At 45.6% G+C, this 20,861-nt stretch overlaps 1 protein-coding gene across 1 annotated transcript in view; it reads left to right on the top strand.

Moving 5' to 3' along the window:
* Nucleotides 1-2,688: 2,688 nt before the first annotated feature.
* The window catches only part of SLC5A11 (solute carrier family 5 member 11), a 162,055-nt gene continuing 143,882 nt past the window's right edge, over nucleotides 2,689-20,861 (top strand). Inside the window, exon 1 of the mRNA XM_086940471.1 lies at nucleotides 2,689-2,855. The gene's annotated coding sequence lies outside the window, so the exon portion shown is untranslated. The remainder of the gene's footprint in view (nucleotides 2,856-20,861) is intronic.

Here is a 20,861-nt window from a genome sequence, read left to right as displayed (position 1 = left end):
ATGAGAGTCAATAGACTCAGGCAGGGGATCACTCTCCTGAGACAGGCTCTCGGGCAGGTATTCTAGATGAAAGTCAATGGACTCAGGCAGGGGATCACTCTCCCGAGACCGGCTCCCGGGCAGGTATTCTAGATTTGAGTCAATGGACTCAGACAGGGGATCACTCTACCGAGAAAGGCTCCCGGGCAGGTATTCTAGATGTGAGTCAATGGACGCAGGCAGGGGATCGCACTCCTGAGACAGGCTCCGGGGCAGGTATTCTAGATGAGAGTCAATAGACTCAGGCAGGGGATCGCGCTCCTGAGACAGGCTCTGGGGCAGGTATTCTAGATGTGAGTCAATCAGGGCTCTGCCTAAGACATCCTCTTGACAAACATTTCACTGCAGAGATTTTCGCTCAGGCAGATATCCCAGGGGAGACTCATAAAGGAGACCTCACGCCTGAGACTGGCTCTCAGACAAGTGCCTCAGGTGTGACTCAGATAGAGGAACTCGCTCCTGAGATACACCCTGAGGCAATTATCAAAAAACGAACTCAGACAGGAGATCTCCCTTCTAAGACATCTTCCTATTTAGGTCTGATTCGTGTAGGCGGGTCTCACTTCTGGGACACTCTCTCAAGCAGTTATCTCTAGTGTGACTCAAGGAATACCTCTCTTCAGACCCACTTTCAGGATGTCCGAGGATTGACAAGGACAGAGCTAGCAGTCCTGAGACACTATATTGCAAGAGGTATCCCATTTGTGACTCTTGACAGGAGAGCTCACTCCTAAAGCACCTTCTCAGGCAGGTATCCCACGTGTGATACAGACCCAGCATCTCTGATATTCCAGGTGTGAACCAAGACAGGACTCACTCTTCTGAGAAACCCTCTCATGCTGGTATACCAAGTGTGATTCGGACAGGGAACTCCATCCTGAAACACCCTCTCAGGAAGGTATGGCCGCTGTAAATCAGCCACAGGATCCCAGTCCTGACACAGCATCCCAGACTGACATTCCAAGTCATGTGAGCCAGTCAAGACATGCACTTTTGAGACTCACTCTGAGCCTGTTTTCTCAGATGTGTCTCTATTAAATTGAATATTCAGGCAGGTATCACATAATTGACCCTACAGAGGATCTCACTCCTGGCACAGCATCCCGGACTGATATTCCAGGTGTGATCCAGACAGGGATCTCCATCCTGAAACACCCTCACAGGAAGGTATGGCAGCTGTAAGTGAGGATCTTACTCTTGACACAGCACCTCAGACTGATATTTCAGATGTGAACCAGTCAAGGCATGCACTTCTGTGACACCCTCCGAGCCTGTTATCTTAGGTGTGACTCAGACAGGCGATCGCCTTCCTACAATGCATATTCCGACAGGTGGACCTGCACTTCTGAAAAACTCTCTCCAGATGGTATCCCAAATGTATTTCAGACAGGGATCTCCAAGAGAGCAGGGGAGTAGCATTGCGAGAGGATGTTGGGATGGGGGTGAACCCCCTAAAATGTATTCCCTAGTAAATAGTTGGGTACATGTGCTTTCAGTCGGGCAAGGTGGTGTTTTTGTCGGATTTCACTCTGGATTTTTTATTCACTCATAGGCAAAAATACACACACACACACTCTCTTGTCTCTTCCTTTGAACTCGGTTAGTTTGAAAAATAATTTAAGTCCCATGAACAATCCGCACTCCTCTGTCTTTCCAATGCCTTTTAAGCCACCCTGTCCTGCTTCTCATAATGTATTTTTTGTATTGAGGCTTTAGATAAGCAAGTACAATGTAGAGGGATAATACATATCCAAGAAGAAAAAGAAACAAAAGGAAAGTAAAAAAAATACAACAACTTGTGACAAAGACATACATCATAAATGCTTTTCATATGATTGTATCTGTAATGAACAATAGATTATCATGTTTGGTATTCTAGACAGCGCAGAGTTAATGTACAGTGTTATCGGAGGGCTCATCCGTTTGCACATTCCGTAGATATTGTAATAGTGGTTCCCATATATCAGCAGGTCTGGATGGGGATGGGAGCCATGGCGTAGTCGTTCGCGCCGCTGTGCTCTCCCACGTCATTGCCACTCGTCGTTTGGCCATTAAGAGAGCTACCTTCACCAGCTTGCCCATCGCCCCCTTCACAGCAGGGACCAATCCCAGCAAGCAGACATGCGGGGAGCATTGCAAATGCACATTGACCATTGTAGATAATATTTGAATCACCCCCTCCCAAAACTGGGCAACCCTGGGACATATCCATGATAAGTGCCATAATGTATTTTAACAAGATATTCCAGCGTGATTGTTCGGAATGTTGAAGTTTAACCCCCCCACCCCCTCATACTGCTTACTGACCAGGCTATGCCCCTGATCCTAAGATACCCTCTCAGCAGGTAAGGCATATGTAAATGAGATAGGAGGATTTCACTCCTGAGACAGCATCCCAGGCTAAAATTCTAGGTGTGCACCAGACAGGGGTGACACTTCTGAGACACCCTCTTAAGCAGGCGCCCCACGTGTGACTCAGACAAGAGATTGCACTCCTGAGCCACACTGAATATATAACCCCACAGCTGGCCGTCACTGATCACGATTCGCACTTCGCCACCCTGCGAGGGCTCAGAGTGCTGTGCTCTGGAGTTTGACCCGCTGCCACCCTCCGGTGTCAGATAAACCACAGGTTTCATGCTCTTAGTTAGTCATTGTGTGGGTTGGGCTGGGAAGACACCTCTGGGCGCCGCATTGTTTTTCTCTCCTCATACCTATCCGGCTGACAGAGAGGCGGACGAGCACCTGCGCCACGTGGAGTGCCAAGGAAGAGACGCGCCCGACAGGAGGAGGTCAATTATCCTCACACCCTCCAAGTAAGTTTTGTTATCTGACACATGTATAGAGCACAACTGCTGTTAATGTGGCATCGTGGCACTTTCACAGTCTGCAATCATTGAAGTGCGGCCAGTTTAGAGGCCAGTTTAGAGAGGAAGCGCCGCGCACCCAGCCAGGCCGACGCGAGAATACGTGAGATGTGCGTGAGGTCATGACGTGACCCCGTGGCGTTGCAGCAACTCGACGCTGCTGGTATGCGGCAGAGTGCCTTTTAAAGTTCCGGACACGGGTAGAGCGCTCTTCTTGCAGCATGAATGCCACTCGCCTGACTTTAAAGAAGACGCACCGTTTATGGGGGCTACTGGTTTCTCCTTAAAGTGGTCGTGCGACCCGAATGAGTAAATACAGAATAATGGGTATTGAGCGGACACACACAAGGCAATGTGTGAGGGCAATGGGCATAACTTAAGGATTCATCGAACACTACCAGTGAAGGTATCAAAGGCTCGGTCCAACACGGGGCCAAATTTAAGTTAAAAGCTATCTCTGCTTAGCAAGGCCACATGATGCGCCGAGTAAATTATTACATGGTGAAACCCGAGCAGAAGGGTAAATCTGACTACTTCTATAAATCAACGTTGCAAAAAACTGGAGGCTCGTTTACATAAACCATGGTACAGAGACAAGTAGGGAAATATGCAAACGATTGTGAGCTTGAAAGGGACAGAGTGGGGTGGTGGCGTCCAAGTAGTACAGTAAGAGCTTCATAGCTAAGATTAAAACACAGAGGACACTTGCTTTGTCTGTGGCGTGTCAACATTTGTAAAGCGCCTTATAACACTGGTATGGCACCAAAGCATTTCCTGAATCTGGGTGCACTTTTTGTATGGTTCTGGCATTTACATCCATTGGCTGTGTATGATTGGCTGTGGATGGTTAGCATAGATGTATTAAATGACTAGTTTAGTAATAGTCCCTGTTAGTTAACGTGAACATAAAATGAACTTGGTCCTGCTAAAGATCTCTAGCGTTTTATGGGTGTGTAGAAGCACATTTCTGGTTGAGCTGGCTGGTCGGTTCTCCATAGCCCGGCCTATCCAGATTGTCGTCTAGAGAGCACTGCTAGCCAAGTAAATAACTGTACTGTGATGTTGTTTGAATGACCTCGTGGCACCGTTAAGATCATCTTATCTGAATGGCTCTAAGATGTATACTGTGTGGTGCAAGGGGAGAGTTCTTGAGCTGGCAGGGCTTCACCAGATGTGCAGCTTTGGTGCCCTGTTGTGCTCATGAGGGTGCCAAGGGGATCCTTATATTTAAGTGTGATTTGTAAAGTGCTGTGTGGTGAATATTGTTAGGTAGAGGTGGCCAAAGGTTGTTGGGTGTTGTGATAGCTAACTAAATACAAGGTGGATCTTTGCCATGTTTGATGTGTTAGAAGTTCTGTCAGAAGTGCTCACTGGGAGTTATTGTGTGGTATCTCAGTGGCAAGTGCTGCTGCACATGGGACGATCATCAACAATATGGCATATGTGTGCCTTATTTGTTGCATGAAAGTTAGTCTGTAGTACGTCTATTGAGACCTGTAGGTCTGTTTGGCATACCAAGCACGGCATAGTTGCTTCTGGCAGTACAACCCTCAAGGTACCGACCAGAGTAGAAAAAGCAGTTCCACCTGCTCCATCTAGCCAGCAATAGCTAATTCCTTGGCCAACAGTGTCTTTCTACCTGGATTGTAGAGTGGGCAACAGTTTTTTCAGGTAGGAGGGAGCAGAGCCTAATACTGTTACTAATGGTACAGTTGCATGACTTATCTGCAAGACAACAGGCACTATGAGACAATGCATGGCACTGTAAGTTCTTCTAACAGCCTCTGCCAGCAGCTACATACATTCTTCAAATAAACTAAAATGGAAAGGGAGAAACTGAAATCCTACTGCACCAATACTTCACCGCGGGCCAGAAGGAATTGTGAAACAGTGGACATGTAGTAGGTGAAACTAATGCTACTGCACCAGTAGTTCACCACGGGTCTGCAGGAACTGTGAAACAGTAGACATGGTAGTAGGTGAAACTGTAATGCTACTGCACCAATACTTCACTGAGGGTCTGCAGGAACTGTAAAATAATACACCTGGTACCAGGTGGAACTGCAATGGTACTAGGTGTAATTGTAATGTTACAGTACCAGTATTTCACTGCAAGTCGCAAAAGCTTTGAAACATAGGCCTGGTACCAGGCGAATTATAATGGTACAGTACCAATATTTGACCACAGGTCTGCAGGAACACAAACAGTAGACATGGTAGTAGGTGAAACTGTAATGGTACACTAACAGTACTTCCCTGCAGGAACTTTGAAACAGTAGGCCTGGTACTAGGAGGAACTGTAATGGTAGGGAAGCAGTACTTTCCTGCAGGAACTTTGAAACATTGTTCTGGTACTGGTGGAATTGTAACGGTACGGTACCAGTACTTCATTGAGGTCTGCAGGGACTGTGAAACAGTAGGCCTGGTACTGGGTGTATTTTAATGGTACAGTACCGGTACAGTTTCACTCGACTGCAGGGGCCATGAACCAGTATCCCTGACACTGTACCTACAGGGACTTTTAAGGAGATGTTACTGGTGAGACTTTCAAGTAAGAGTGATGTAGCATCTGTAAATAGCTTATAACTCATTTCTCTGAGGCATTTCAAAAAGACTGTCTCAGATTCTTTTTCAGACGTTTATGATTTTTGAACATTTTGTTTTACCCTGTGCCCTCCTATTACCAGATTTATACACCAAGGTGCTACTGTGCTCTTTCCCATGCCAAACCCGCGGTTTCACAGCCAGACACGTTTAACTCTGAGCATAAGAGACGCTTGCCTTTGGAGTAGCACACGTTGTCAGTATAAGAAGGTGCACACCTTTTATTCAGGCAATCTGCCACACACGTGCTAGTTATATTGGAATTTGAAAGCAGCGAAGTGTGGGTTATGAGGAGTAAGTAACGTTCAAATATGTGATGACTGGGTACAATTGTGCGCCACCACTGTTACTTTAAGAGGCAGGTAGCTTTCTGTGGGAAAGGTGAGGCAGAGCAGAAAGGGCTGCTTGCCAGGCCTGGCACACGGCGGGTTTATGTGCATGTCGACACACATTAAACAATAGAGTGAAAAGGAGAGGTCTCTATGGCACCGCCAGCCCAAACTATCATCTGGACACGCCACAGGCAGAGCCAGAGTGAGGAGGGGAGTGTCCCTGGTGCCACCCTGCTCTCTGTGGTTGAGGAGAGGCTGCCTGGCAGTGCCCTGTATACTACTCGCTCTTGCTGACAACCTCCCACTCCTAATCCCTTTCATCGCCTCTTGCTGCACTCCCTCCTCCCCCGTAAGACAGCTACTTCGGACCCAGCCCATGCGATCAATGGCCTCTCTGGGCAGGGGTGGGGATCTCCCCTGAGATGCAGGTCGTCATTGGCAGTGTCCCCTCAGAGAGAGCCCATTTGCGCTGCCAGTCAGCCAGTGAAGGCTCGTCGTGACAGCGCGAGCTGAAAGGAATTGTGGGAGACTGATGACACGCTGTGAACAGAGGGTGGCAACTGCGACCCATGTGGTAAGGAGGGGTGGTGCAGTGGAAACAGGAACCAGTGGGCTAGTTTGAAAAGATGACGCCTTGTGAGAGCTGTGAACTTTAGCGGAGATGTATTCTTGTAAAAGGTGTGGTTTATGAAGAAGATATGCTCTTGTGAGAGCCATTGACTTACTTATTTTTAGCTTTGCTAAGTGCTACTAACCACTCATTTAGCGGCATAAAATACTCGAAGCGTGGGAGCAAATGGGTCCCATATGCAAACAAGTAATCTTCCCATTTAACACATGCTGTCAAAGTCTTGGGCGTACAGGAGTCCAGAAAACAGGCACAAAGCAACGGTCCAGTCACAGACATCTGCAATGGAATAGCCAGAAAATGAAAATATCCTCAACTTGGAACCAAAGCGCGGATGGCACCAAACAAGCGAAGCAAGTGAGCCTCAACCTCTCTAGAAGAGCTACCTTTTCTCTTCCATCCAAGCATCTATCCATGTATCCTTTCACCCTTCCATCTACCCATTGATAGCCACCATTTCACCTTTACATTGTCATCCGTTCAGTCTTTCATCCATCATTCAATCTTTCACCATTTCATCCATCCATTCGTTCACACATCCATCATTTATGTATGCATCCATCCACCCATGCATCCATCGTTTGACTTATCCATTCGTCAAAAAAGCTTTTCATCCTTCAATTGATCCTTTTGTCCATCCATCCTCTCAAATTTCCATTTACTATGTCATCCATCCATACTCTCAGATTTCCATTTCTTCTGCCATTCAACCAATCATCCATCCATTCTCTTAGATTTACATCTACTCCGCCTTCATTTCACCCAACCATCCAGCCATCCTCTCAGATTTTCATTTACTCGGCCACCCTTTCAAATCCATCCATCCTCTCGGATTTATATTTACTCTGCTATCCTTTCACCCTCTTATCCATCCATCCATCCTCCTCGATTTCCAATTACTCTGGCATCCTCTTATCAACCCATTCATCCAGTCATCATCTCATATTTCTACTTACTCTTTCATACTTTCATCCATCCATCCATCATCTCAGATTTCCATTTACTTTGCCATCTATCCATCCTCTTATGTTTCTATTTATCCACCCACCCATCCTCTGAATTTTTCATACACTCTACAATTCTTTCATCCAGCCACCCATCCATCCATCCTTTTACATTTCCATTTACTCTGCCATCTTTTTACCTATATCATCAATCCATCCATCCATTTTCTCAATTTCAATGTACTTTGCCATCCTTTCACCCATCCATCCATTCATCAGTCCATTATCTCAGATTCCAGATCAATTTTCTCAATTCCTATATACTCTGCTATCCTTTCACCCTCTGATCCACCCATCCACTCCGATTTCTATTTACTTTGTAGTCCATCCATCCATTCATCTATCCATCCCTTAGTACATCCATCCTATGTGTTTTCTATTCACCAACTTTTCACTCACCTGTCCATTCATCTGCTTAGATTTCCATTTACTCCCCAGCCACCCATCCATCCTCTCAAATTTCCATGTACTCTGCCATCATTTCACTCATCCATCCATTCTTCTATCCATCCTCTCAGATTTCCATTTACTTTGCCATCCATCTATCCAACCATCCTCTCATCGTGGTTTAAAGCCCACAGCAGTAGTAGGCCAGCCTTGGAACTGTTTGTCTAGTTTTACAGCTTTAAGAAATGTAGAGCTCCACTGTGCCAGTGCACTTCTTCCCATGGCCACTCCCTTCTCCTTTGCCTCCTTAGGCCACAAGCGTCCAACATACAGCAGTTGGACTAGTTTTTGTGCCAAGTCACAAGCGTTGTGACCTAGTATATAGTACCGGAATTGTTACTTGTATGTTGTGAAAGCAGGAGAGGAAAGACACACCAATTACAAATCATAATGATAGCGGTTTGGCATTATTGCGCCATCTGGGCTCTTCCTCCTTCTGAAGTGGATAAGACATATTCACAAGTACAAAAGATACCAGGAGGAAATTAAATGTACATCACCAGGGTTGATCACAGTGTGTCTAGCGCTTTGCTGGGGAGAACCTAGTTTCAAGTTACAACAACATCTCCTCCCCCATTATAAACGGAGTGGCAGTGTGTGTGTGTGTCCTTCAGTGCACCCCCCAGGCAGGGCAGGCACAACGTGCAATAGTTCTAGAGTAGAGTGCCACTCGGAGGCACCATCCCTCTGTGTGACATTGCCACCAGCTGCTAAAGAGCCCCCCTTGCAAGGCAGCTCCTAAACAAAACTGCCTTGCTAACAACGTGCTCTATGTCAAAGTGTGTGGGCCCATCGTGACGAGTGCCTGAAGAGAGTGCACTCCTGCACGCACAATACTGGTATGTGAGCTCAAAGGGCTTCAGCCCCCCCCCCCCATCCCCGTCCTGTGAGACAGCTTCCCGGGAGCACACTCACTGTCCCCACCCCAGTTCTTCACAGGTCTTTAAAAGACCATTTACTTGTTAATGAGGCTTCCTTGTTTTTTCACCCCTTCCTAGAGCCCCTGTGTCTCCACTCTGCCTACAGCTGGAAGAGCCCTAGCGTTTTTTTGCACTATGCTCCTCTCAGAGCAGGAGAAATTAACGAGTTCACAGTCTCTTTGAGGCCACGATGAAACAGCATTAAATTCCATGGCCAAAGCGATCCTTGTGGTGATATACTAAATTCAAGAAGAGGTAGTGCTCAGTGGAGTGCTACCCTGGGTAACCAATATGTTGGTATTAATGGTCTCACACACCCTTGCGAGTGTCATGCTTCATCATTGGCGGTTGCTCCTCGTCGGGCATGCGGTGCAATGCCCCACGGGCTCACCTCAAAGAGGGGCTATTTAACGGAGATCTTTTTACCAAATGCCTCGGGTGAAGTGCGGGTGAGGGGCCAGAAAGAAATAGATAGTGTAGGTACGTGAGTTAAAATGTGACATGAGGTACCTGAGATCAATTTATTCTGGTGGTCCCCTGTCACAGTTAAAAACAGTGGGTAGCCTATGATCGCTGGAATTTAGGATTCCATGTGTCGATCCAGGACTACAGATTTTATCGTGAGGTCAACATGTTTCTCGCTTTGCCCTTTCGCTGCGATTCTTCAGGACCTAGTGGTTAACATACTACCTGTATTGGACAACTCTTGCCTAATAGTCAAAGTGTCTAGGTGTCAACAGTCTATCCGGAACCCGGTAGGTCGGGGAGGCAGACGGTGCTGACCAAGGCAGCAGGAACCTTAAACCCCTATGGTTCTTTCCCCTTGAAGTAAAACCTACCGGGTACTGTTGACACCTAGACACTTTGACTATTAGGCAAGAGTTGTCCAATACAGGTAGTACAACCTTTTAAACTGACACTTATCTAGGTCAAGTTTTTGTAGGATAGATGTTTGCGCCGACTGGGAGGGAGGGAGGAATGACTGGCGTCTTGCTGAGCTCATTGTTTCCTGTTGGAATCGAGACCCTGATTGTTTGATCGCCTTCGTCTGCCCTGGCGTGAGAAACTACCAGAAGAAGATTGTCTGTAAAACGTTTGACTGTAAGGTTGTCTGTATTGTGACTGATACTGTCTGGTTTGTTGATTGTGATAGCCTCCCCTGGATGTAAAGCCACGACCTCTGGCTCCTCGGAAAGATCCACGCTTGTACTGGAGAGCAGCCAACGATTTTGCGGTATCCGTATCAGTCTTGATGGCTAAAAGGGCTTCATCTATGTGCTTCCCAAATAATGAATCACCGTCATAGGCCATGTCCAGGATTTTGGTTTGTACCTCTGGCCTAAAAGATGTTGCTTTAAGCCATCCTTGGCGTCTCAGTACTGCCGCACCTGCGAGTTGTCTGAAGTTGGCGTTAGCAATATCTAGAGCGCAGCCAATAATTTCGGATGCGGCTCATTCTCCTTCAAACACAATTTTCCTTGCCTCTATTCTACGGTCTTCCGGGATAAGGTCTATAAATTCTGCCAAATCCAACCACATCTGGCGGTCGTAACGACCGAGAATGGTCAGCGAATTTGTTGCCTTAATGGAGGCTGCTGCATTGGTGGAAAACTTTTTCCCTATCAAATCCAACCTCCTTCCATCTTTATCAGGTGGAGTTGAAATTGGCGTAGCTGGATTCTTTGATCTCTGTTGAGCAGCTTGTGATATAACTGAATCCGGACGTGGATGACCTATAAGACAAGATGGAGTATCTGGGGGTGCTCGGTATTTTTTCTCAATGCGCTGATTAACCACGGGTATGGAGGCAGGTGTTTTCATGATTTTTATCCCTTCATTCCAAATGTAATCAATGATTGGAATCGCTCTTGTAACCTTCCTGTATTCCTCCTAAAATCATGCAAGAAGCAATCAGTCTGCTCAATAGTGACTGGTAACTGGAATCTAGTTGCAGCCCGTTGCATGAGGTTGTGAAACCCGCCGATGTCCTCAGGAGGAGAATCTGATGGCTGAGGAATAGGCGGAGAGGGCATGGGAACGATATATTCATCCCAAGGATCCCCATCACCAGTATTATCGGGTAATTCACTCTCTTCGACACCTTCCTCGGCTCAGGGTGAAGTATCATGGTGCCCTTGCGGTGTTGACCCAGGGGGTTGCCTTGGAGAAATAGGAATTTCCACCTGCGGTGGCGGTACTGGTATTTCAGTAGGTAAGGGTGGCAAAACAGGAAAAGCCGGTTCTGAAGGAAACCTTTGGCGGTAATCTGCCAACATTGCTTGTAGATCTTGTATTAACGAAGGAGGAAGATGACTTGTCTCTCCTTGATTTGAAACCCTTCTGGGATGTTTTTGGTAAGGGGTAGAGAGGTGTTCCTGGTAAAAATGTTCTTGTAAATCCTCTTCTTCTTCATCATCTTGGCATTTTATTTGAAGTTCAGAGGGGTGGCGAGCTACGCCGAATGGTCCCTCATCATCCTCCTCATCAAAGTCATCATCCTCAACATAAGTCTCCAGAATATGCAATGGAAGTAGAGGAGAAATGTTGCTGTAATCTTGCCTGTGGTAAGTTTTTAACTGGAAATGAGTGTAGGAGATAGGCGTAGTCTGTTACACTGGTGGAATCGCTGTTGCCGAACTCCTCGTCGACTGGCTCTTCATCGTCAACGGGGTGATCTTCGTCATCGGAATCATCGTCAACGGGCTCTTTGTCGATGGTGTTGTCGTCGACGGGCTCTTCGACGACGGTGTCGTCGTCGACGGGCTCTTCGTCGACAATGTCGTCGTCGACGGGCTCTTCGTCGACGGTGTCGTCACCGACGGGCTCTTCGTCTACGGTGTCGTCGTCCTCTTCGTCGATGGTGTCTTCGTCGACGCTGTTGTCGTCCACGCCTTCGTCGACGGTGTCATCATCGACGGGCTCAAAGTAGAAGATGTAGACTTTGCCTTCGTCGAGGGGACTGCCGTCGACGAGCTCGACGTCGATGCTATCGTCGACGGAGGCTTAGAAGAGAAACTCTTCGTCAACGAGTCCTTCACCACACTAAATTTCTTTGAAGTGGAGATTTTAGAAGACACAATAGGCGAAAAAAAAGCCATGGTGTAGATTGTAGTTGTAGAAAGAGGAGCAGCAGAAGTCACAGAGACCTTATGAGAAGTCACCAGAGTAAGAGGTTTGATCTGGGTTTTACTCACGGTTCGGGAGGTTGAAGGCCTTTTAGAAACCTCGAGAGACGGAGACAGCATTGACCCAGAGGGTAGTATGGGAGACCTCTGTGACTGGTCAGAAACTTTGTGAGAAGTCTTGTAGTGCTTTCTTGCCTCAGAAGAGGAGCTGTCATGGGATCTAGCCCTCTTGCTAGATGTTGAGGCCTTGTCATCCTCCTCAGCCAAGGAGGATTTCAACCATAAAAGCAGCCTTGCTTCCCTGTCTCTAATGGTTTTAGCAGGGAAGGTTCGGCATATTCTACAATCCTTAACTACATGGTTATGATGTAGGTAGTAGATGCAGTCCTTGTGCTGATCATCCACTTGGACCATCTTCTTCTCACAGGTCCTGCAGGCTCTAAAATGAGCTTTCTTGTCAGACATCTTGAAGAACACAGGTGAAGAAAACTGAATAGGCACTCAGGGAGACTCCCTCCACACGACGTGCGTTGAAAATCTTAGGAGAACTGCCTCTGCTGGGAAGGTTCTAGAGGGTGCTGATTGCTGATTGGTTGGAACTATTTTTTAGTTCTTTTCATATATTGAGGTAGATAGGCTACTAAGTTTTAGGCCTATGGCTTTATCTTTTGGCCTACTACTGCTCTACTAAGGCACTGCTTTTGTATTTTTACCGGGGGACTCGTGCCTCGGCGACGGGGAATGATTCAGGCATGTGAATCTATGAAAGCTACCCCAATACTGGATAATGAGGTATACTGTGACCGCTGCCATATATTTGAGAATGGTCTTGGGGCTGGTTTCTGCCCCTATGAAAATACTTTGAACTGGCAATGAGCAGAGCCCACTGAAAACCTAAAAAATAGGGCAGAATCCAGTCCCTTTACTGTAATTGTGGATAAATCTGGTGTAAGGTTAGCTTAGCTTTTTCTTTCCAAATCTATTTGCTGGTTGTTCCAAGATCCAGATGGGTTCAAATTCTTGTTTTTTAAATCCCCATTTCTTTTTGGTGGTGAGGTACTTCCTCCATTGCTTCTTTTTTCTACGCTTCTCTTTCTTGTAAGATTTTACTTTCTTTAAGATTCTCTCTTCTGAGAGAAATTGGTTTGTGGAATACATGGGGGGGTTTGAATCTCAGGGAGTATTCACTTTGAATGATGTTTAACAACCACCTGTTTCCTTCTGGTATTCTTTGCAAGACTTCCATGTGCTTCATGATGCTTCATGAAAAAGAGAGTCACTTCTGGTGGTGGCTGTGCATGTGGCCAGATGGCTGCTGACCAACTCTTACCGTTGAAGGTTTGCGTACATGATAAGACCATCTTTGACAGACTACACTATCCGCAGAGAGCTCAAAGCTCTCAGTGGACTCAACAGCAGCAACAACATCAGAAAAGGGGCAATAGCCCCTTAAATGTTTATTTTTTTTCTCTAGCCACACAGCTCTTAATGTGAAGTTTATGATAAGGGAAGATTCAGGAATTCTGTTTTAGTCCAGTAAGGGAAAGTCAGAATCCAAATCTCATTTCCTATCATGGCAATATTACTGAGCTGCAAACATTAAAAATGTTGCTGTAACACACATCACCTGTTGAAGACAAGCATGTCCTCAAAAAGCATCTCATGGAAGTTGCCTATCCTCCCTTGACAATTTCTCTGTGAAGTACTGGAGGGAATGCCACAAAGGTCTGTCTCAGCGCCCTAAAAATGCAGTCACACTAGTCTGCTTTATTGCTGAAGCTGATTTTTTAATACATATTCATTCCCACAGCGTCCATTTGCCTACTCTTTTTATCTGGGAAAGCAGTGGAGGTCGTAGCTATCGCATGTGACATTCTGACCATTTAGATGATAATTGAATCTAGCTGAGGTTCATGTCTAAGAAACAAAGGTTCCTCATTGGGTGACTTGTATTTTTTCAAACTTCTAGCTGGAGGAAGCTTAGTTGATGCATGGATGGAAAATGAGTTGCATAGTCTGTTCCACTGGGTCAGAGACCAAAGGTAGAAGTGGTCTGGAGGCCAATCTATGGATGAAGGATCTCAAATATAACAGCCGTGTTTGCAGGAAGGACAGGTATCCATATTTTTAGCTTAGCTGTTCTGTTGATAAGAATCTTATTAAAGGTTGATATGTCATCTGGTGAGAAATATGGTGAAGGACGATCCAAAAGTGTAAAAATACCACCAGCTACATGAAAAAGAAACAGTAGATGTTCTAGAAGAGTGAGACTCCAGAGGAGATCGCAATCATCTCCTACAGTGCCTCAAGCATCTAGAGCAGGGGTCTTGAACTTGGGGGACCTCCCCACTGGGGGCGGGGGGGGGGAATCAAGTATTCCCAGTGGGGAACGCCAGGCTCTAGCCAAAAGGAGCATTATGCTGATAACAGTGCTTTGTTTTCCGCGGCAGTAAGCCGCTCCATAATGGGCCATCACTGACATCTTATGTCATTTATACCCTGGCTCAGAGAAGGTGTCAAAAGGGAAGAGACTCCAAATATTCTACAACCCCTCCACCCCCATTTCTAATAATCACACTGTGGATAGTTTAACACGTTAGTAAGCCTTGTCTGACCAGAATAGTCTGTTTGGCAATCATGTATTTGATTGCATTTTGAAAACATTAACAGAACTTCACTGCAACATTTGAATAACTCTAGACATATTTAAATATTGCCAGTTTAATAGAATATTCGTGAAAAATTGTAAGTGGGGGCCATGATTTGTTTTTTTGCACTGGAGGAGGGGCAGCATTTAAAAGTTTGAAGACCAGTGATCTATAGTGATATTCTCAAAGGGTAATTCTACAGTGTGAATTCTACAGTGGAACAGTCTTAGGTAAAGGAGCAACTGGTAATGTAGGCAAAAATTAAGGAGACAAAGGTGAAACTAAAAAAAATACACGAGAAAAAGATCTTCTCAGTCAGTTACACCAAATCAATTACTTTGTGTGTCAGAGAGAACTGAAGTGCCCCAAATCAGAGGTGTGTGATATCTTCCTGCTTTTCTCAGCCACTGTATCTACTCAGCAGAAAGCTGCAGGGATCACTTTGGCATGAATAACTTTTCATGATGTTGCAACATTGAAGGTGGTGAAAAGCAAGTAGGTTTCAAAGTCAATGGTGGTCTCAATGATGAATGGCCGATGGATGTCCAGAAGTCAAAGTCAGTCTCACATTCGAACGTCCAGTGGTTTTACGACATTGTCATAATCGTAGGTTCAGAATGACTTAGTTCAGAGTAGAATTTTAGACCCAAGCCGTGGCCATACTATGTACAATCCTCAAACTAGGAGATGCATTAAGGCTTGGGTGCAAATAATAATTGAAAAAAATCTTTCACAAAAACGTTGGCAGAATGGCTTCACACCTCGTAGAAGAGGAAGGGTTTATTATCAGCAATTAGTTCTCCAAGTGCGCCAAATACATGAGAAGAGATTCTGAATGATGTAGGGAAAGATTGAAAGTTTAGTGGACTGGGTACTCTGTTGCAAATACAGCAGGGTTAATGTCCACTAAACTCTTGGTCCGCCCACCTCATTTAGAGTTGGGTGGACTCGTGCCATTTTATTCGAAAGAGCCCCTGTCGAAGGACAGCTTTCTCCACTGGCCTGATGGAGTAGGGACCATTATAGAATAGTCATTAAACTGTCCGCCATATTTGGAGAGTAATGTGATTTTTCGGTCTGGCAGCAAAGGAAAGAAAAAAAGCAAATAATGAACCTCACATCCTGGGGGAAAGCTCCTAGGATTTGGGGGTCATTAGCCTATTCCTTTTTAAGAAACAAACTTCGGCTTTGGTGGTTGGTGGACAGAGTACCGTCTGACAAACCCTAAATCAAAACTTCAGTTCTAAGAAGAATATTCAGCCATTGCCACATTCACACTATTTAAAGCCAACAAATCAGGAGAAATATAAGGCCTAGGTTGAAAGGCTGGAATAAAATCATTACTTTACCTAAAACGTAGATAAACTTTCTATAATGAAATAAGGTACAGGTCAAAGTACCACTTTATCTGTGTAAACAAGTGATTCTTTGCATACAGCACCTGGAGTTGACTGACCCATTTGGATGATATTCTGGCAGCACGGAAGAGCATCTTGCAAGTCAGAAGGTGTAAATTAAGTGAAGACATGGCCTCAAATGGCCTATGCATACTAGAAGGTAGAACAACAGTGAGTTCCCAGAAACACTGGCTCCCAAGCTTTTCTGCAGCACACATGATTTCCAGGCAAGAGCCGGGCCGATTTAGAGTTTGATGGACAAAGTTCTAGGTCACAACGGGCAGGGTACCCTGCAACCAAACTCTCAGTCTGCCCGCCCAATTTAGAGGTGGGTAAACTTCAAGGTTTAAGTGGATGGAGTAAAATTGACTTGGTTGGTGTTAACCTTCTCCCAACAGCCCGATGGAGTGAGAGAGTTCAGTCCCTATTTAGTGTGGGCAGCCAACTGGAATATGCTGGCAGTGAGAGTGAGTAAAAAGAAAAGAATGACCCCTAACCCCCACAAAACTCTCATGGAGTGGGCACAATAAAAAAATCACACACTTTAGAAAACTTTAAACCAAATCAAATCATGCTGATCCCTCACAATGCCTTGGGCAAATAATTTCCTGCATGGTGGAACATTTCTTTACATCAAGTGAAAACAGATGTACTACTGAATAAGACTCTACATGGCCTGAGCTTATGGTTAATCCTCCCAAATCTGCAAGTATAAGTGAAAAATTAAATTTGTTTTCCAAACAGATTTTTTCTTAATCTCTGACCTTACCACTCCCCAAGCAAGTGCAGTGGTGACAAGTACACATTACATATGTAATATTCTAAAGAAGAACCACCTCCAATCCAAGTATCACTGATCCCTTGAACATTACCCATCTGTACCATCCTGCACATAAATCGAGCCAGAGAGCAGGTATTTTGTGAGAGTTGTGGCCTTGTGCGGGTGGATGTGTGCTTGTCAGAGGTGTATCCTTACAAGAGGAAATGTATTCTTATGAAAGATGTGGCCTTGTGGAAGGAGGCACATTGTTTTGACAGATGTTTTGTGAGAGGTGTGGGCTTGTTGGAGGTAATATATTCTTATGAAAGATCTGGTCTTGTGGAAGTGGCTGTATTTTTTGTGAGGTGTGTACTAAGGGGTGAAAATGTAGTCTTGTGAGAAATATTGCCTTGTGGGAGGGGGTGTATTCTTGTGATAGTTGTTTCCCCGTGAAAAGAGATATATTCCTGTGGAAGTTGTATGCTTTAGACTTGCGGAGGGAGAAGTTTTCTTGTGAGAAGTGTTGTCTTGTGGTGAGAGGCAAATCTTAGTGGACGCAAGATGAAGTTTAGCAGAAGGCGTGGTGCGTTTGTGACAGGCTAATTTAGTAAGAGAGGTGTGGTGTTTCAAGACGCATGGTCTTGTGGAAGACTAGGCAGCACAGTGAAAAGAAGTGTGTGGTTAGTGGATACAGAAACAGGTTTCTTAGTATAAGGTGTTACTCAGTAGTAGGAATTTTGGTACAACCGATGGGAAGTGCATTTCAGTAGAAGGAAAGAGATATGTGGCTTTGTGGACGTGACAACTGAGGTCTAGAAGGTTAACCACTTTCATTGGCATCAGAAATGAAATCTACTCCTAGTTCTTCACACATCTCCTAAATCACCCTCCTCTTCTAATCTTGTGGTGTCTCTATTCTGTGATCAAGTTTGAAGACACCCACAGCTGAGACCTTTAGGGAAGCGTGGATACAATAAACCATGATAAAGGATATTTTAGTGGAGGGAACCCTATATTATTTCTTCTTTAGGCTATCAAAGCCCACAGATCTCAAACAGGGCTCACATAATTATTATGAGATTTGTTCCTGTAGTGAAAAAGAATGGATTACAAGGAAAGGGAGGCAGTTGCCAGTAAGGTACCATTCTGCATGTGTACACCCAGAAACTTTCAAATGAAAATAACTGGTGAATATTCAGGGCTTGTGGCAAATACAGGGAATTACATTACCATGTGAAGAGCATCCCGGCGTGTATAAGGCAGTAATACTGCAAAATGTTGCACTACCCGCCTCCACCTCTGTAGTGTATCTAGTACAATATTAAGGAAAGAAAAATATCCTTCCTGGTTATTCAAGAACTGTTAGCCCTTACACATGCTCTTTCGAATTGGCAATTTCCTATCTCACAAGCTGGCCATGATGTGTACTGTTCTTTTGTAAGGTACTATAGCTTCAAGAATTTTAAAGGGCCACTGTGCATCACTCTGCACGCCTGCTTACTACTGTCCAGACTCCTAAGGTCATAACGTCCAACATATAGCAGTTGAACTAGTTTTGTGCCAAGTCACGAGCTATGTGCCCTGGTACGCACTATTGGAGTGGTTACTTGTATGTTGTGAAAGCAGGAGATCAAGGACACACCATACACAAATCTTAATGAGGGTGATGTGTCATCAGTCTGCCATCTAGGCTCTTCCTCCAGAAGTGAAAGGAACACATTTACCAGAAAGGAGGTGCCAGTAGGAGACTGAATGTGCATGGCCAGGGATCAAGGATATGGAGTTGACAGAATGACCTAATGTCTGCTAGAAGTGTTATGCAGGGTTTCTTGTCAGGACTGAGTTTCTCATTCATGATTACAGGTTATGCCAAATCCACGCTATTTGCAGCCAGCAAATTAGGAGAAATATGAGACCCTGGTTAAAATCCTGGAAATAAAACTTTTGTTTAAAATAAAACGTAGATAAACCTTTCCGAATGAAGTAAGATACAGCTCAAAGAGCCATCTGTGTAGAAAAGTGATTCTTTGCAAACAACATCCGAAGCTGACTAACCCTCCTGGCTGAGATTGTAAACAAGCATTTACAATGCAATGGTTTCGCCTTTGGAAAAGTTAGAGCTATTGGCATTGTAAATGACAAAATTTGTATTTATGTGTTGGTTTTGAAAACAGATAAATAAATGCCATTGTCATTTACATTGCCATTAGCTTAATCTCTGCAGTCACTCTGCACTCCCTAGCACACCCTAGCCCTCCCTAGTCACTCTGCACTCCCTAGCACACCCTAGCCCTCCCTAGTCACTCGGCACTCCCTAGTCACTCTGCACTCCCTTGCACTCTGCACTCGTTTGCACTCTGCACTCCCTTGCACTCTGCACTCGCTTGCACTCTGCACTCTATTGCACTCCCTAGCAGTCCCTAGTCACTCTGCACTCATTAGCACTCCCTAGTCACTCTGCACTCATTAGCACTCCCTAGTCACTCTGCACTGCCTAGCACTCCCTAGTCACTCTGCACTGCCTAGCACTCCCTAGCATTCTGCAGTCACTCTGCACTCCCTAGCATTCTGCAGTCACTCTGCAATCCCTAGCACTCCCTAGCAGTCACTCTGCAGTCCCTAACACCCCCTAGCACTCTGCAGTCACTCTGCAGTCCCTAGCAATCCCTAGTCACTCTGCACTCCCTAGTCACTCTGCACTCCCTAGTCACTCTGCACTCCCTAGTCACTCTGCACTCCCTAGTCACTCTGCACTCCCTAGTCACTCTGCACTCCCTAGTCACTCTGCACTCCCTAGCACTCCCTTGCACTCCCCTGCACTCCCTAGCACTCCCTTGCACTCCCTAATCACTCTGCACTCCTTAGCACTCCCAAGCCACTCTGCACTTCCTAGCACTACCTAGCACTCTGCACTCCCTAGCACTCTGCACTCCCTAGCACTACCTAGCACTCTGCAGTCACTCTGCACTCCCTAGCACTCTGCAGTCACTCTGCACTCCCTAGCACTCCCTAGCACTCTGCAGTCACTCTGCACTCCCTAGCACTCTGCAGTCACTCTGCACTCCCTAGCACTCTGCAGTCACTACTCTGTACACTCACTTTGTACTCTGCACTCACTAGTCTGCACACTCACTACTCTGCACTCACTACTCTGCACACTCACTCTACACACTCACTCTTCACTCTGCCTTGCATTGCCTTGTGCAACGTACAGACAACGCAACACCTTTTATAAATCCGGGCCTCGGTATTAAATTTTACACAGAAATCAACTCAGCAAACACGTTCTGCAAAGTCTGCCTTCCATCCAACATAAACAGCTCCATGCCGACTGCAGCCCCACCGCATGCAAATTAAAAGGTCCACTGGATTGTGGAATAAGTGATTGACTCTGGACAGGTCACCGAGGCAAAGGAACTCAGCCACGCTGTCTTGTGACCAGAACAACACCGGGGATGCAAAATCAGCATTGCAATACTTCCGCGAAAAGAAAGCCGTTCAATTCCTGCCCGATTTTAGGAAGGTGCCCGATTTTATACCATATCCCTTTTCCCTGATGAGGCGGATATGTAATCCCTCTTTAATTTTGGCAAAAGCTGTGAATCTCCAGAAATAAACTACAAAAGAATTTACTGGACCTCAAGGACGAGAATTATTTATGAGTGCATGTTTTAACGAATGGTGGAAATACTTGTACATTGTAACGACCTTCAATTCAAAATGTGAGCCACGTCATAGCACCAATCGTAGTCCTGCCCATTCACTTCGCACTTTCACGACTAGTATTCAGCCATGAGACACAAAGCTCTGTAACTACACCTGGTCCCCAGCAGGAGGAGCTATATACTTAGGCTGCAACTTAAAACCATTCAAGTCCACTGGTGTGAAGCGCTATAAAATGCAAACCCAGTGCAAATGCAAGCGAATTTGCGGGGTGCTCCGAGAAGCAGAGCATTGATGAAGACTTGTGACACCTCCCAGTGCGGGCATGAAATGCAGCGCTACCCCCGCAGCGGGAGGCGAAACTCCCCAACTCGATTTATAGGGGGACAGACTTCGCCTTGCTCCCTCTTTTCAAGTTACCGCCATC

This window comes from Lissotriton vulgaris, chromosome 10, assembly GCF_964263255.1.
Source record: "Lissotriton vulgaris chromosome 10, aLisVul1.2, whole genome shotgun sequence".
Classification (NCBI taxonomy): domain Eukaryota; kingdom Metazoa; phylum Chordata; class Amphibia; order Caudata; family Salamandridae; genus Lissotriton; species Lissotriton vulgaris.
The sequence above is the reverse complement of the archived record's forward strand: the minus strand, read 5'-3'. Positions and strand labels throughout refer to the sequence as shown.